Below are 15,704 nucleotides of genomic sequence, written 5' to 3'. Positions count from 1 at the left end.
TGTCTCCAAGTTATGGATTTGTTGCACAGAGCAGGTGTGCATGTTTGTGCCTTAAGTCGTTGCAGCTGTTGAGTTGGTGCAAATGAGAGAGGGCTGAAATACTCCAGCTAGACTGTTACAGAAAACTTTGCCAGAAGAGTTTGTTTAGTTTGCTGAGCTGGTATAAGCTGTAGGTAGGACTAAGCAAGCTGTTTCTGGAGAAAATTTCAGCCTAAGCTTATCAGAGGGGTCCTGCCACATCAGTGTTGCTCTATGGTCACCTGTGATGTGCTGCTGTCCGGGGATGTGCTGCCATTTGCCTGCAGGAGCAGAGCATGTGTGGGCTGTGGAAGGTGGGAACAAGGTGGGAGCCCACTCCTCTCCTGCAGGTCTAGTTTAAATGAGTTAAGCCAGCCCATCTGCAAGGTTGTCCCTGTTTGCTCACTGCAGAGGTGCTACTGGTAAGTGCATGGGAGCTGTGTGGGGACATGCAGTGGTAGGAGGAGCATGGTGAGTGTGCAGCCTGAGATGAGAAAAGCTGATATTGTTTTCAGAGGAGAAATTGTGTAGCAGTAATTTAACAGGAGTAATAAAGGTTACTTGGTTTGAGAGCAGGTAGGCCTGGGGCTGCCTTCTTGGAGGATGCTGCTTTTCAAAGATGCTGTTTAATCTGTGTGGGGAGGGTTAGAGTGGTGCTGGGGGTGAAACTGGCACCTTGGAGTGGCTTCCTTTTGCCTGTGGGCTTGTTTCCCCTGAAGCTGTAGTATAAAAAGGAAAATCCAGGCTGATACAAGACAATGTAGCTGAGATGAAAGCTTTGTTTTGGTCTTTTCCAACCTAAATGATTCTATGATTTTAAAGGGAAAGACTGGTGGTGTTTGCTGTGTTGCGCTTTGGGAGCTCCCTCCGCAAAGCACCCAATTGTATGGGGAAGAACTTGGGGGTGACTCAGGTTGACCTGGAAAATGCCTAATGGGTGATCAGTGTTCAGCCCCTAAGTGGAAATGGACTGTGGGTGCTGAGGGAAAGTCACAGGCAGAGGGATGTGCTTGGCTGGAGCACTGGCTGGTCCCTGTGGCTGTGGGGACAGTCACTCCTGGGCTGGGCACGAGCTCCAGGGAGCCTCTGCTGTACCAGGTCCCCTGGGTGTGCTTGGCTTTGCAGCAGGCTCCCGGGATGCTCTGCTGCATGTCTCTGCGTGTTATTCCCTCTGCATGACCACAAAAGCAGTTCTCAGACAGCCCTTACCCCTATGGCAGCAAATACTAGTACATACACGTGTGTGTACGTGCTTTGCCCTGGAGGAGCAGGGGAAGCTGAGCGCAAGCTGCAGGGTCCTGTGGTGGGTCACTGCTCTGCTGGGAAAAGGCTGATCCAGGGTTGAGTTAATTCTGCAACAGTGCAGAGATGCAACACCCTTGGCGAGAGGTGTCAAGCTGTAGAAACCCGTGACTACCTGCCTGGGGCTTGCAGGAAGAGCTGCTGCTCTGCCCGTGGGGCTTGCTCTCTACAGCAGCCGCTTGCTGCAGCCAACTGGGAACCGAGAAAAGCTCTTCTCAGCCCTGGTTTTGGGCGGCTGAGGCTGAGAGGAGGGCCGGGCCTCGGTTAGCTTGTTGGTCAAATAGGGGAGATGCCACACAGCTAAAAAAAGGCTTTGTCAGCCTCTTCCTTGCAGCCTGCAAACCTCTGGCTTGGGATGCTTTGAGGCGTGTGGAGTGGGGCTGCTGCGGTGCAGGGTGGGTCCCTTCCAGGCCAGGTGATTTGAAAGGCTCTGCTTTTTGTCCTGGAATGTATCTCTAGCTGGGGTTTATCCTCTCCTTCCTCTAACCCCATCCAGCTTGTTGGGCTGGGGATTTTGGTGTGTGAACATCTTTGCTGGATGTTTGAGAAAGCTGAAATGTCAGATTGACCTTTTGAGGTTTTTCTTTTCTTGAGGAAGAAGGTTTCTATACAATTCATGCCATGAATCAATCCAAAGGGATGCATTTTTCTGCACCAGTTAAATAAAAGATCATTAAACCTAACAAATGTTTCCCAGCTTGCCTGCACTTTCACACAGTGTTCAGCTATAAATATGATCTGTGCTTATAACAACATAAACAACATGCTACTCAAATGCAGAAGAGACTATATACCTCTTTTCTTTTTATTTTTAAGCTACCCAAGAAATATATACACACGTTCCTAATATGTTTACTTAAGCAGGAAGCAGACGAAGAGTTTAAGATAATGTTTCAGCCTATTGTGAGTTATATGTGCTTCAAAGATTGTTTTCTCTATGTAGTAATTTTTCAAACACAAAGAGAAAAAGCTGAAAAATCTTGTCAATTCCTTAATTGTAGGAAAGATTTGCAGGAATTTCCACTACATTTCCCTCTCAAAGTGACATTTGAGACCACTGATAAGGGCAAAAGGAGGCTAAGTACTCCTAATTCTTTTCATATACTATGGAGACTAATTCCTCTTGCTCTCACCACCGTGTCCAGCTGGCTGGTTCGCTTCATTTCCCCCACCTGTGGGGAGACCTGAGGAGTGATACCAGTTCGGAGGCCTGGAGAAGGAGTGGATTGGTTTAAAGAAGGCAGATGCTTAATTTGTAGGCAAAGCCTATTCTGGGTTTGGTCACACCCTATGTTTATGCTGGGCTTTTCCCCCCCCTCTGCTAAAATATCTTTTGGCTGACATCACCAGTGAAATGGGACATCAGAGTGAGTTTTAAATGATACAGTGCTTGAGTGCTGGCAGCTGATGAAGCCTCATCTCTGGCAGGGTGACCAGTGGTCTAAATCAGCAGAAACCTTTCTCTAGGCTGTGGAGAAGGGCTGGGTGAAGCTTCTCCACCAATGAAAACCACCCCAGGCTGGGCAAAATGACCTTTTCTGCTCAAACTTGCCTGGAAGGGAGAGGCTGGCTGGGAGTTGTCCCATACTTTCTTGTCCCTGGCCAAGGGGATGAGTTTCCGCGGCCACATCCCTCCTGTGGCTGTGCAGGGAGGTCTAGGGCAATCCTCCTCCCCTCCGTCCTGCAACACTGTGGTGTGTTATGTGCTTCCCAGGGGGGCGAAACCCCCAGGTTTCTGAGGAGCTGTTGCACCCCATCCCAGGGTCCCTCACCCTACCGCAGCCTCAGCAAGGGCCAAGGCGAGGACATCGTGCCAAAAACTGCAAAACACAAACCAGCCCGCAGGCAGCTCACTGGAGCCAAATTCTGCCCTCGGCCACGCTTGAGCACCCGCAGTGAATTTTGTTCTTGTCTCCAGGTTGCTCAGGACAATTATTTAGCCTTTTGTGCACCACGAGTGCCTCCTTGGTGGGTGAGGGGGCCTCCCGAGCTTCTGGGTGCTGGGAGCAGGGGAAAGAAAGACAAACTGTTTAACTTGCGAGATGCTTAGGTGGGCTACAAATAGCTTAGCGGGTGCTTATTCTTCCCTCTCATGGCCCCGGTGCGTGTCTTGCCTGGTGCCATGGGAACCCGGAGGGACCACCGTCTGCGCCCATGGCAACGCTCCTCGGGTGTCATTCCTCCTCAGCCCGGGATGCTGAGCGGGGCTGTTGAGGTGGCCGGAGACCACAATGAAGGTGAAGAGGAGAAACTTGGGACTTCTGGTGTCAGGAGTAAATTAAAGCTGGGTGAAGAATGAGGATCTGAAGGTGGTTTCCCCTAGTCTGGGATCCTGTCCTGAGTCAATGGGGCCACTCAAAGCCTGAGGAGCAGCTTTGTGGGGTATCCTAAATCTGATGCACAGCTCTCAGATAGGCAGAGAAAAGGCAAGTATGTATAAGGAAATAATTGTGATGGGGCTGGAGTCTAATTAAAATGAGGGTTGTTGGTCGAGAGTGAAAAGAAAAACAACCTGAGAAAAGGCAACTGGGAGCAAACAGATGGGATGAACTCTGACCCCCCTGTTAGGAGGGGAAGGGAGATGGTGGCCAGTTCTGTCCTCTGTCTGGCCCTGGGGGGTCATGGAGGCTGATGGCAGGACCGAGTGTCACCTGCAGCTTGCTCCTGCTGAGTGGGCTTCTCCTTGGGATCCTCCTTCAGCAGTACGTGAAGGTATCTGCTCTCCATCTCTGGTGTGCAGGGAAATGTGGTGCTTTGGCAAGTTCTCCAGTGCCCAGTGGGGTCTGTGGGATGCAGATGTCATGATTGCAGTCCATAGGGCTAGAGGAGATGCGCCAAATAGCTGTAGAGTTCACTTCCCCAGCTCTATGCATAGAGTCCTTTTAGGCTGCTGCTCTTCAAGCTTCCTTAGGACATGTTGACCCCTCAGTGCAGGGACATCCTAACTGCCCTTGCAAGGCCTGACCCCAGCCTGAGGCACAATGTGAAATCCCCTGGGCCTCTCGTCCCATCCAAACACAAGCCAAATTTAGAAAGCTGCTTTATCTGGATCCCTGATGCATCACAGCTCCGGGTGTAAAGTCGCACAGCGTCATTTTTCCACACCTTGATGTGGTGTAAACACAGTTGGTGGGTGCAGGAACCCCAGTCTGGCTGCAGTGGGTCACGACAGGGTTTGCACAGAGCTCCCGTGCACTGTCCCCAGCGAGCAGGACCAACTGGGGGTGATGGTGGGAACTGCAAGGAACAGGGGACGTGTTCTGCTCCCCAATCCCTTCAGCACCGACCCCGCGAAGGGCTCGGGGCTGCTGGCGGGAGCCGAGTGACTGACACCGGGTGCAGCAACTGCACAGCCGCTCTCATTAGGGCTGTTTGTTTTTTGCAGTGAACTGTGTGTCACACTGAAAACTGATACCAGAGAGGCAAAACAGTGTCCTGTCTTCCCCCACCTCCCCCCGTGGAAGTGAAGGGACAGCATATATTTACTTGTAAAGAGATACGGGTGACTTGGTGAAAAAATAAAGGAGCTGTTGAAGAAGCAAAAATTCCCAAATAGGGAGGGTTAGTAAAGGTTTTATTCTTTTTATCACATTCTGCTTTTGCTAAGCACAAATATATAAGTCCAACAGTAAGCGACGTGTCCCTGTGGTGCCCAAAGGGCCTTGTGACTGAGAGAGAAGGTGGCACAGGCGATGCTGGGCTGAGCTCGGTCTCAGTTGTTCAGTCCTTAACTGACAGCCTTGGCATCCCATTGAAATTGCCAGAGAGACTTGGAGATGTGCTTTGGGTAAGTACCCAATTTTCCTGATCCTTACAGGAATGTAAGAGCTGGCAAAAGAAAAGTTTTGCAAGAAACGGGCCACCTCTGAAGGTTTCTGATGCCTCACGCTGCTCTTCTGACCAGTGCTAGGAAAGGGCAGGAGTTATGACACTGGGAACAGCTGACAGCTCTGTTTGTGTTTGCTTCTTCACTTGTAAATGCACTTAGAGCTTTCCATGGAGTCATCCTTTGTTCAGGCCAACTCGTGTACAACAACGGCGCCAGGGCAAACTAAAGATAAACTCTGATCTACAGCAAGCTGAAATGACTTTGAGCTGCACTTTTCTCAAAGGACAGGTGTGTCCAGCACCCTGGTGTAGTAGGCAGGGCAGTGTGTGTGTCTATATATATATATATATATATACATATATATATAATCTGTGCCTTTTTTTTGCACTTGCTTTATTCTAGTGCCTGTCTTGTGCCCAGTTCCATTGGGTTAGTGCACTGTGTCTGCTGTCAATGACAAAACTCAAAGGGAGCTCTCAGCATTTTGCCCTCTGTTCATGTTTTGATTTAATCTAATTCACTCTGAAAAGCTATTTTGGTAGGATTTCCCATTCCGTGCCCTACCCACCCTCTCCTCTGCTGTTTCTCTCTGCCTTTGCTCAAAGGTGCCGCTGCTATCTTGGAAAGGAGCTGGAGTTACCGCTCTGATAAATCAGCTGGTGTTTGCTCAGTGTAAAGCATCACACTGTTCCCAGATGTATTGTTGTTCTTGGCTTGAAAGTTTCTTGCTGTTTTCTAGTTTAAATCCAGTTCCTGGTTCCCGGAGTCCCGCAGTGGTCTGCCTGTGCATCGCCCCAGTGCGTGCCAGCCAGAGCTGCCCTTGGCCAGAGGTCTGCAAAGGGGATGTTTGCAGTTTAATCTGCTCATTGCAGCTCTTTGTTTGGAGTACCGAGGGTACATGTGTTTAGTGAGATGGCCAAGCGAGAGTGGCAAGGGCCAAGATTTCATTGTGTGATCTTGGGTCTGTGATGGGCATCCTGCACGATGTGCTGCTCTTCAGTGCCCGAGATGCAAGGAGAGGATTATAACCCCGATCTCCTGTGTAAGAACCATGCAATGGTGAAGGAATTATTCCTCAGCACTGCTAGAACCAGTGTAAAACTATCGTTCTCATTTTCCATTGATTTCCCCCTTCTGCTCCAAGCTTTTTCGTTTTCTATGTGGGTAGAAGTGCATAGGAAGCACATTTAAGAATCACACTCTGCAGCTCTCAAGCCATAAATCCACACGTTAATGTGGAGTTGATAATTTAGTTGCGTCAGCTGGATTTTAAATATATTTTGAAACCTAGTAAAGGAACAAATTACAAGAAAAATGTGCTGCCCTCAGCGGTGGCACCTGCCAGCCCATGGGCTGTGTAAAGGGATGTTCAGCACAACAAAGCTCTGCCTATGGAGGAGCTCAAGTAAGAAAAACTGCTTGACTTCACATGTCCGACATCTAAATATAATGCCCTTGCTATAATTCTCCTGCTGGCCTTTACAGATGCAGGAATGAGAGCCTGAATGAGAGAAACATCAGGAGGAGGAAAAGACCAAACTTGGCTTAGGATAGATAAGGGAAAACTTGCTAATAAGAAAGGACTGTGCTGTTGCAGTGGCTGATGCAGCCTGGAGGAGGATTATGGGCTGATTCTGGCACCTGGTTATTAAAATGCTGGATTTTTCTGTGGAAACAGCTCCTACTGAGTGTCCTATTCACAGTTTATTTTACTTATTCATTAGTTCCAGGTGAACCCAGGTTTTTCCACAGTAGCTGGCCAGGACGGATTTTCTGAAGTCTGTTCCATATTATTTGGTGTGAAGGAAACTGGATTTTGCCCAAATGAAATCAAATAGTGTTGTATGTTGATGAAGTAAACCTGCAGAAACTACAGGTATCAGCAGTCACAACCAGATTGATTAAATCACCTCTACTTGGATAAACACCCCAAATTATTGGGATTTCAGAGGTGCTCAGATGTTGAGTTTGTTGGATGGAGAGCAGTGTTATCTCTGGAAATTAAGTTTAGTTTCCACTGAAGTAATCATGGGCTGCATATCGGTTTTAATGGGCTGCATGAGTTTTAATGTTTTTTTCTAAGAAATTATCATTTATAAGAGCTCTTTGTTTCTGTTCTTGAAATGTGCTTCTCCTGTGCTAACTACAGCAAAACCGTGGGGTGAACCTACAGCTGCTGACACCTATTTCTCCTGGGTGATCTGTCAAAACCAAACAGGCCTTTCCTACAAGTTCCATAGGTTAACTCTGGGTTTATGCCAGAAAGATGCATTGAATCCTTTGATTTCATTAGAGTTTCAAGTCAAGGCCGTGCTGAACGTAGGTATGTAGAAATAATTATGTGCTGTCGCATCATCCCTGGTTAAAACCAATAAAACCATAACAAAGCTATCTCTGATTTTGTCTGGAAAATGTATTCTAAGCTTTAGTGCTAAATGATACAGGGATGGGGGTGAAATTTGTGTAGGATGTTGTATAAATCACTATTTCACATTCTTTGGCCTCTGCAATCACTGTTAGAGAGGAATCTGTGCTCCCACAGCTATGCTGATGTTGTTGCTGTTGCATATACAAGGACATAAGCAGAAGCCGTATGAATGCAGGATTCCAGCCGAGGAGGCAGCCGGAGCAGTGCCTGCCAGGGGGATGAGGTCATTGCAGAAATTCTTTACATTCTGTCTCCTGCACAGGGTGCCCGAGCAACGGGAGTCAAACTATAACAATAACCAACAGGAGGGAAGCTCTAAATGACACTGGATCTGGTTTTTGTCCCACTGACCCCCTGCCCAGCGGAATATGGAGAGAATAAACTGTTATATAGTCTCCATCAAGACAGAACCTAATTTAAGCTCTACGGACAGCTCTGTTGCTCATTAGCAGTGCGTATACAGGGGGCTGCAAGGGCGCTGGGATGTCCCAGTGGTGTCCCTACTGCAAGCCATGGGATGGGGAGGCTTGTGAACTGCTCTGAAGTCCTGCCATTCATGCTGTGGCTTATTAACCATAAATAAAAGTAATTCTGTGAGTACTCAAAGTGCTAGAGCTCAGTTTACTGTTGATTGGTGTCTGGTGGCTCATTCAAGTTTTATTAATTGTATTAAAACTGCAGCATGAGCTCTGTCCTTCTAAGATACCAGAAAATCCGGACTAGTAAGAAATGTTGTTGGAGTAGGTTCCTCAGGGTATGATAATCCTGATCAAAGCTTTTTCTCTTCCCCATAGTGGGGGACACCCATAACCTCTTATCCCTGCCCTAGGAGATTCTTCTGGTGTGTGGAGGATTGATTTTTATGCTGCTGCCTTTCTTTCACTGCGAACATTAATGGAGCTCCTTTCCTTCTACCCACTTTCTTTTGCCAAACTTGAAGTAAGTTAATACCCCCAGTCCCTGTCAAAAGTGGATAACGGGCTCAGATGCTAGATACGATGAAACACGTCTACAGCGTGACTCCATAAACCTTGTTTCATTTAGAAAGTTGGATAAAAGACCCTTAGTAATGAATTTGAATCCTTGTGATTAATGAGCAAAGCCAAAGAGCCTTCATTTTGCTCGCGGCTGTTCTTTGGGCAAAGGCTGCCTGTGTTTGACAATTTTATTGTTTGCTGGTGTTTATTCTTTCATTTCTAATATGGGAGGCTACGTAGTTTTTTCCATGGATATCAGGACCAAAAGCAACTTTAAATCATCCAGGCCATGACCTCTTGTACAACACAGGCCAGAGAATTTCAACCCTTATTGAACCCAATAACTTGCATTTGACAAAAATGTGTCTTCCAAAAACCCATCGAGCTTTGATTTAAAGGCAAGAGATGGTAGCTGCCTTGGGAATTGCTGGAAAAACAAGGCTTCTGCAGCTGCCTTGGTGTTTAATGTTATTCTCAGGGGAAGGGGAGGAACAACAACCTTAGTTAGTTTTAAAGGACTTGGCAGCTCTAGTTTATAGCCTCGTGCTGGGGGTATTATCCTCCAGCATTTACAGCATTTTCCTGACCAGCCCTTGCTCTGGGTGTTTGTTATTCTGGGCACTTACACGTTTTGGGAGATACTGGATAGGTAAAAGTATGGTGGGTCTGGATGGGCACCGTGCAGGTCTGACTTTTCCTCTTTTAGTTAAAAATGGGCACTGCAAGAGCTGTATAAGCACCTTCGCTCTGGGACGCTCACACCTCCACAAGGTCCGTGCATTTCCCTTGTTTTACAGGGAAAATGAAGGCGCTGCCTTGCCCCCTGTCCTTGCAGGACTCTTATCTACTTGGATCTAAGCTGAGGCCATGACTTCTTTTAGGGAGGTTCCCCAAACAACTGCCAGATGGCAATTGCATCCAGTTCCTCCAACCAGGCTGTTTTTGAACCACTGACAACAGGGTAATAACTGCATATTCCTATTCTTTAAACTAGCCAAATCCTGAGCTGGGCTTTCTTCCTTCCTTGTCCAAATGTTTGAATAAGTGAAGCCAAGTTTTCTGGGTTTTATGAAATAATATTGCCCTGATTCATGTAGATGTTAAATAAACATGTGGAATAAACGGACTGAGAAGCAGGACTGAATGCAGAGCTGAATTCCCATGGTCCTTGGCTTCGAGGAGCTGGTCTCCTCATAGTAGATGCCTCTGGTTCTCCGTGTCTTTCAGATGGGCAGGCTGCTGTCATTTTCTTACTTCCATGGTTTTACAGGGAAGGATTTCAGGATAAGCAAGACCAGGGACCATTTACCTCTTCCTGAAGCCAAAAGATCCCTTGTTGTTCATATTCTAAGACCTCCAAGCATCAACATGCTGGTGGCAGAAATGCTTTTCTTGATGTCCGCCCCCAGTCTCCCCTGCTGCATCCTTTGCCCCTACTTCCTGTCCCTTCTGGAGTAAGTCCTTGGTCTCTTGTCACAGCTGTTATGCTTGAGCACGGTTACCATGTTCCCCTGGGTCTCCTCCATCTCAAAAGCCAAGGAACTCAGGGAGCAGACACGTTTTGGGAAGTGCAGCTGTTAAATGGACAGAAATTGGGTAAAACCCCTCTCACCTCTACACCAGACCTGCCATGGTGACCCTGACCAAGTTCTTTCATCTTGGTTTGGCCATTTCAGTTTTGTCTGCTCATCAGAAGTTGTGTTCTCCAGGATTCCCACTCTGTGTGCTGGCCTTTACTTTCCAAGTGGGACACTTTGTATTGGAATATGTAATTTTGAATATTTTTTACAAATTCTTTGGCAATATTCTCATCTCTCCTTGAACTCATAAACAACCCAGCCTGTTGCTCGCTGCTCCTTCCCACACCTCTGCCTGCCCTCAGCTGGGGTTGTACTAAGTGCTCTTCTCTTCCTCCTCCTTGCAGTAAGGTTCATGTCTCCATGTGCTTCCCAGAGCCTCAGGCTGGGAGGGTGCTTCAGAAATAAATCATTCTGTCACCCAATTGCTGTAGCGTTTAATTACCCCCCACTTGATGGAGATGTCTGGAAACATAAACACAAGGGATTCCAGCAGTTCTCCCAGTGCTTGAACCACGTTGTGTGCTTCGTGCTCCGTCCTTTGCCACCCTTTCAACATGTCTGCCTCTTATTTCCAGCACAGTTTTGCACTTTGAATGCTCGGTTCTGATGGTGTATGGGTCTGTTAAGTACTTCTAACCAGGAAAGGTGGCTGCAAAGCAGGAGGGACCTGTGTGTGCTTGCTGAGCGCTGCACTTCTGAAGGAAAATGGAACTACTGGGCATGATGTTCTCCCAAGGTATAAAGAAATGTCAAGCTATCATTTATTTATTAGTATATTTTAGCCCTTATTAATGAGTTGCATGAAACTCAGGTCTTTTTACCTTCACCTGTGCTGTACCTGCATGGTGTTCTCTGGCAGCTGACTGCTCCAGGGGATGGGCGAGCATAGGCATGCTTCTTTTCATGACCTCACACAGACCAATTACCCCATTTACAAGCAGCTTTATGCTGTGCTGAGTCAAAAGCCAGTTTTACAGCATTTTAACACCAGGAGTTAATGTTTCTTTTCTTTCACTTTCAAGAAAGGGAGCTGTCATTCATCCTTTCCCTTCTTTAAACCTGCTAGATAAATCTGTTCTGGCTTTTCTGGTGTGTATCGGTGAACTCCCCTGCAGGTTTAGGCTGGTATATAATGAGAGAATTTGGGTTACCTTTCTTTCCCATCAGTTTAGTGACAAAGTGTGTGTTTCATCTTTTTATATACTAATTATATACTTGTGCCACTCTAGGAGCACCCCACTCTGAAGCACCTTTCAAAGTTTCAGGTACTGTATTTGCCTCTGTTTTCCTGAGGCACTTGAAAGTTCAGAGGATTATCTAGAGTTTATCCAAACTCATTCAAAGCTCTCGGTCTGGACTGAGATCTGGAAACTTCACAAAATTAGAAGCAACTTGTATGAGGTTTCCACTGCTCCTTCATTTTGCCAGAGTGGAGGCATGAAGAGCTCAGCTTCTCTTGTGGTATTATGGCTTCAGGTACCTGCCAAAGCCAACAAAATGCAGAGATGTGCAAAAATGCTAAAATAAAGCATGGAAAGAAAATGTTAACCTGATGTTTTGAAACCTCAATAGGGTTGGCCCAAGTCTGGCTGGTTCAGCTTTGGGCTGGTTGTTTCATCTGCTGAATCCCAGACCGGAGGCCCTGGAGGATGCTGGGAACCAAACCCTGACCATGGTGGGCCCTCTGAAGTTGTGAAGGACCTTGTGTTCCTCCTGCGAGGGAGGGACAGGAGATGGCTTGAACTTTGTCCAAGTCAGAAGGTCAGACTCAAGCTTGGATCTTGTTTTGTTTGGATGTTTCCACTTCCAGCCTTCTGTCACAGTGACAGAAGTGGGGCTGGTTTCCTCCTCAGAGCACGTAAAGTGGTTGTGTTGGCTCTCTGGGGTCTTTCAGCCCACCGGTTTGCCTTTGTGGCAGCGGTGGGCTGTCACACCAGGCTGTGCTTGCTTTGGCCGGACAGGATGGCTATCAGCATGGCCTTGGCTTTCCAAAGCCCCAGCTGTTTCTGCAACCTTGAGGAATGTGTGCTGATGTGAACTTGATCTAATCATCACCCTTTGGCCAGGAGCTGTCACTCCAGCACTTCTGCTCACTTGCTCCGTTCCCCACCTGCTTGATGTGATGGTGGCAGAGGGTGCAGGGGGAAGGTGGATGCAGAAGGGCTTTCTTTGGCACAGTGAATCTCCTGGGATCCACAGCCGGCCAAGGAAAACTTTGCTTCCTTTCCGTGTGCCGTGCTGGAGGTAGCTCATTAACCCATTAGCCCTTTGCTTTGGCTGGTGGCTGTGGAGCTGTCATTTCCTCCCCTCCCCTGCGAGGTGAGAAGTTCATGTGGAATTAGGCACGTGCAGCTGAGAGGATGCTTTTTGCTGGAGATGGGGACTGGCCTGTTATCTCTGCTAACTGGGAAGTTATTTTGACTCTGTCCTGAAATTTGATTTTTCTTTACTATTTGATGGTGGGAGGAGCTTAGGGCTATGTAACTGTTCTTATTCCATTGCTTTTTGGGTGGTGAACACCCATTCACAGTCTGGAACGAAATGAGGTTTCCCTAAGCAAACCGGAGGGTGAAGCAAAGGAAGGTCCATCAACTCGGATCTGTCACCTTCCACAGTCCACTCTATTTTCCTCTTGCTTCCCATCTGGAGATTCCAAAAGGCTTTGCCACTTACACAGGCCCTGTCTGAGGGAAGCTTGGAAAGGGGAACAGATACACAAAATGGTGCAGCGGCTCCAAGTGCAAGGCCAAGGGTCTGTGCAGTGGGCAAGGGAGAAGTCAACCGCGCTCGGCAAGGCAGAACGCCATGGGGGCAAAGGGCTGCCCACCTAAAAGAAGGCAAAGTAACTATTAAAGCCAGCGGAAAACTTTCTTGGGCATGAGATTGCTGAGCTTGGCCCCATAAATATTCATATTGTTGGTTTTGTGGTTTAACCCGTGGGCCCTCTTTAAAAATAAGAACTTTGTTAAAACAAACAGGAGCTCTCTCTTTCCCTGCTCTGTGTCTGCTCTCCTCAGCTCTGGTGAATAATCTCTGTGCTCGCCTGGGCTCTTGTCCCGCTGTGGCATGGCACAACTCCCCCATCAGCAGCACGTTGTTCTCATTGACTTTTATTATTCCACGGGCTAAATTACTGTGCGCTTTGATCTGCTGTCGGACTCGCTGCTCAGAAAGTGGGGGAAAGGTCAGGTTAGTGAAGGAGATAAAATGCTAGGGAGACACTGCAAGGTTTTGGGGGGTCTTTGGTGCAGAAAACACTATAGATATGTCAAGGCGAAATCTTGAGGAACAGACTAACTGCTGAATAGCTTTTATCCAACCCCATGTCACAGTAACGCCCCTCCTTGTGAGCAGGGTGCCATGGTGCTGACACAGACGTTGTCTCAGTGTTTTGCAAAGAAGGCTTGGAAAGAGTCAGGGCTATGAAGTTTGTGGGGGAATGGACCTCACTGTCCTCAGGGTGAGGCTTACCTTGCCCTTAGATTGAAACTTGTCCCATGGGATGTGCTGAGCTCAGGCCAAGGGCTGCTCGTGGGGATGCTCTGGAGCAGCCCTTTGCTCTGGCAAAGGTGGGAGCCTTTCAGCCCTGCTCTTACTGTATGTCTCATTTTATTCCTACCCCATACCTGGTCATGTTTTTTGCTTCCTGAGGTTCTCAGCAGGCAGGTGCCACCTCATCTCTTTCCCATGCATGGCAGTGCTGGTGGTGGAACACCTACCGTTGCTGGTGTACTTAGTGTGAGAATGTAATTTGGAAAGACTTCACTGAGGTGACTCTTGGCCAAAGTAATGGTGGGGATGGATCCCACTGTTTCCAGTACAGGGGCTGCCTCTAAGCCTGGGAACCATTCTTGCTAGCTGAGTTAGCTTAACACAGGAGGGACAGGCCAGGACAGAATCGGTGCAGGAGGGCAGGGAAAAGCACCTTACTTCCACATTTGCTTATTGCACACGTTCTTAAATTCATGTTGCCCTTGGGTATTGACTTTTGTAGAACAAGTGAGCTGTTGGGGCTGTGTCAAGCTGAGTGTGCTTTCAGGGGGAAGCTGTCTGAGCATGTGGAAGGAGGTGGCGTGTTTATGAATAATGAACACTGGTCCTGGGACTGCTAAAATTCACACATGGTGCATATAGCCAAGGGCTTGGCTAGGATAGCGCCTGAAACGCAGTCCTTGCACTGCTACTGCAGTTCCAAAGCAGTCGTGATGGTGGGCAGTGCAGCCGGGAGGAGATGTTGCTCAGGGCTTTGGAGAAATGGCTTTGGGCTTGGCCAAGAGCCCTAAGGTGTCCTGGTGAAAGCTGAGGAAAGACAGACCCTGAGGGATGTGTTTCTATGACCACAGCAACTTTCTCTGACCTCTGCCTGCTCATCAGCAGGCGAGGATGGTTCGAGCCAGTGAAAATAACTCCAGTACCGAATGTGATGTTAATGATCCCCTCAAGAGGCTCAGCACCACTCAACACCCTTTTAATTTCCTGGCATCAACAGAAGAACAGAAGAGCTCGGAGAAAGTGTGTGCATTATCACATCATATGTAGAGCAGCTCCTCAAAATCTGAGATCCTAAAAGCATTCCCTGTGCTGTTCTGAAAGAGACTTTTTTTAAACCTCAAGTTAACTAGTGTGTCGGCACAGTGATGTGTTCCTCAGTAAAACTCTGGTGCCCTGGTATGGAAGAGTGTGTGTGCTTTGGTTCTTTCGAAGATCCCACCACTTCTCCATTGGTGATTGCCCAGCTTAGCCTGACACAGAAGTGATAATACGGTAAAAGGAGGTGATATCTTTTATCTGATTTGTATTCCCTTACTTTAGGTTGAACTGAGAGACAATGTAATGGCTGAACCCCTATGGACAGGTTTGTTTCAAAACTCACCGGGCTTTGGACTAGATGGTCTCCAGAGGTGCCTTCCAACCCCAACCAGTCTGTGATTCTGTGACCATTCAAGAGTAAGAGCTGAAACGATTGCTGGCCACTGTAGGTCCTGTTTGCATGACCCCTGGAAGAACTCAGTTTTCTTTTTATAAAACCTGGATTTATGTACCATGTAAATGCATTGTCCTGTTCATTCTACAGCCCTCCATACAGAACCTGGGGACATACTCACAGGAGTTGTCCCCATGTGAAGTTTCAGCTGACCGGAGAGATCCTGGATGTAGATGCATGAGTTGCTGTGTGAGATCACTCCATGGTAAGGCCAGTTAGAGAGCTGAGGTCCCTCTCTTCATCCTTCCCCTAGGAAACTGTCAAGTATTGGAGATGGAAGGAGGACTGTTGCACTTGGAGAACCAAGGAGACAATGAGTAAGTGCCCATTATGTGAACAAATACCTTTTCAAAGGATCCCTTAGCCTTGTCGCGTCTCAGCTATTGACTGACCTCTTGGTTTTCTTTCCACACGGTGTCTGGCTTATTTACTCAGTAGATATTACTGCTTAAACTTGTGTGAGCTGTATAACACCTGGTGAGGATGCACTGCTGCTGGTCTGCATTATAATTTGCAGATTGGTTAGAACCAAGGCCTTGCAGTAGGACTATGGTCCTGTTGGGCTGTTTATTCCAGAAAACATAGT

General features: G+C 47.7%; 1 long non-coding RNA gene across 1 annotated transcript in view; it reads left to right on the top strand.

Moving 5' to 3' along the window:
- Positions 1-15,704, top strand: part of LOC135575760 (uncharacterized) — a 65,036-nt gene that overhangs the window by 26,288 nt on the left and 23,044 nt on the right. The gene's annotated exons all lie outside the window — the stretch shown is intronic.

This window comes from Columba livia, chromosome 18, assembly GCF_036013475.1.
Source record: "Columba livia isolate bColLiv1 breed racing homer chromosome 18, bColLiv1.pat.W.v2, whole genome shotgun sequence".
Classification (NCBI taxonomy): Eukaryota; Metazoa; Chordata; class Aves; order Columbiformes; family Columbidae; genus Columba; species Columba livia.
The sequence above is the reverse complement of the archived record's forward strand: the minus strand, read 5'-3'. Positions and strand labels throughout refer to the sequence as shown.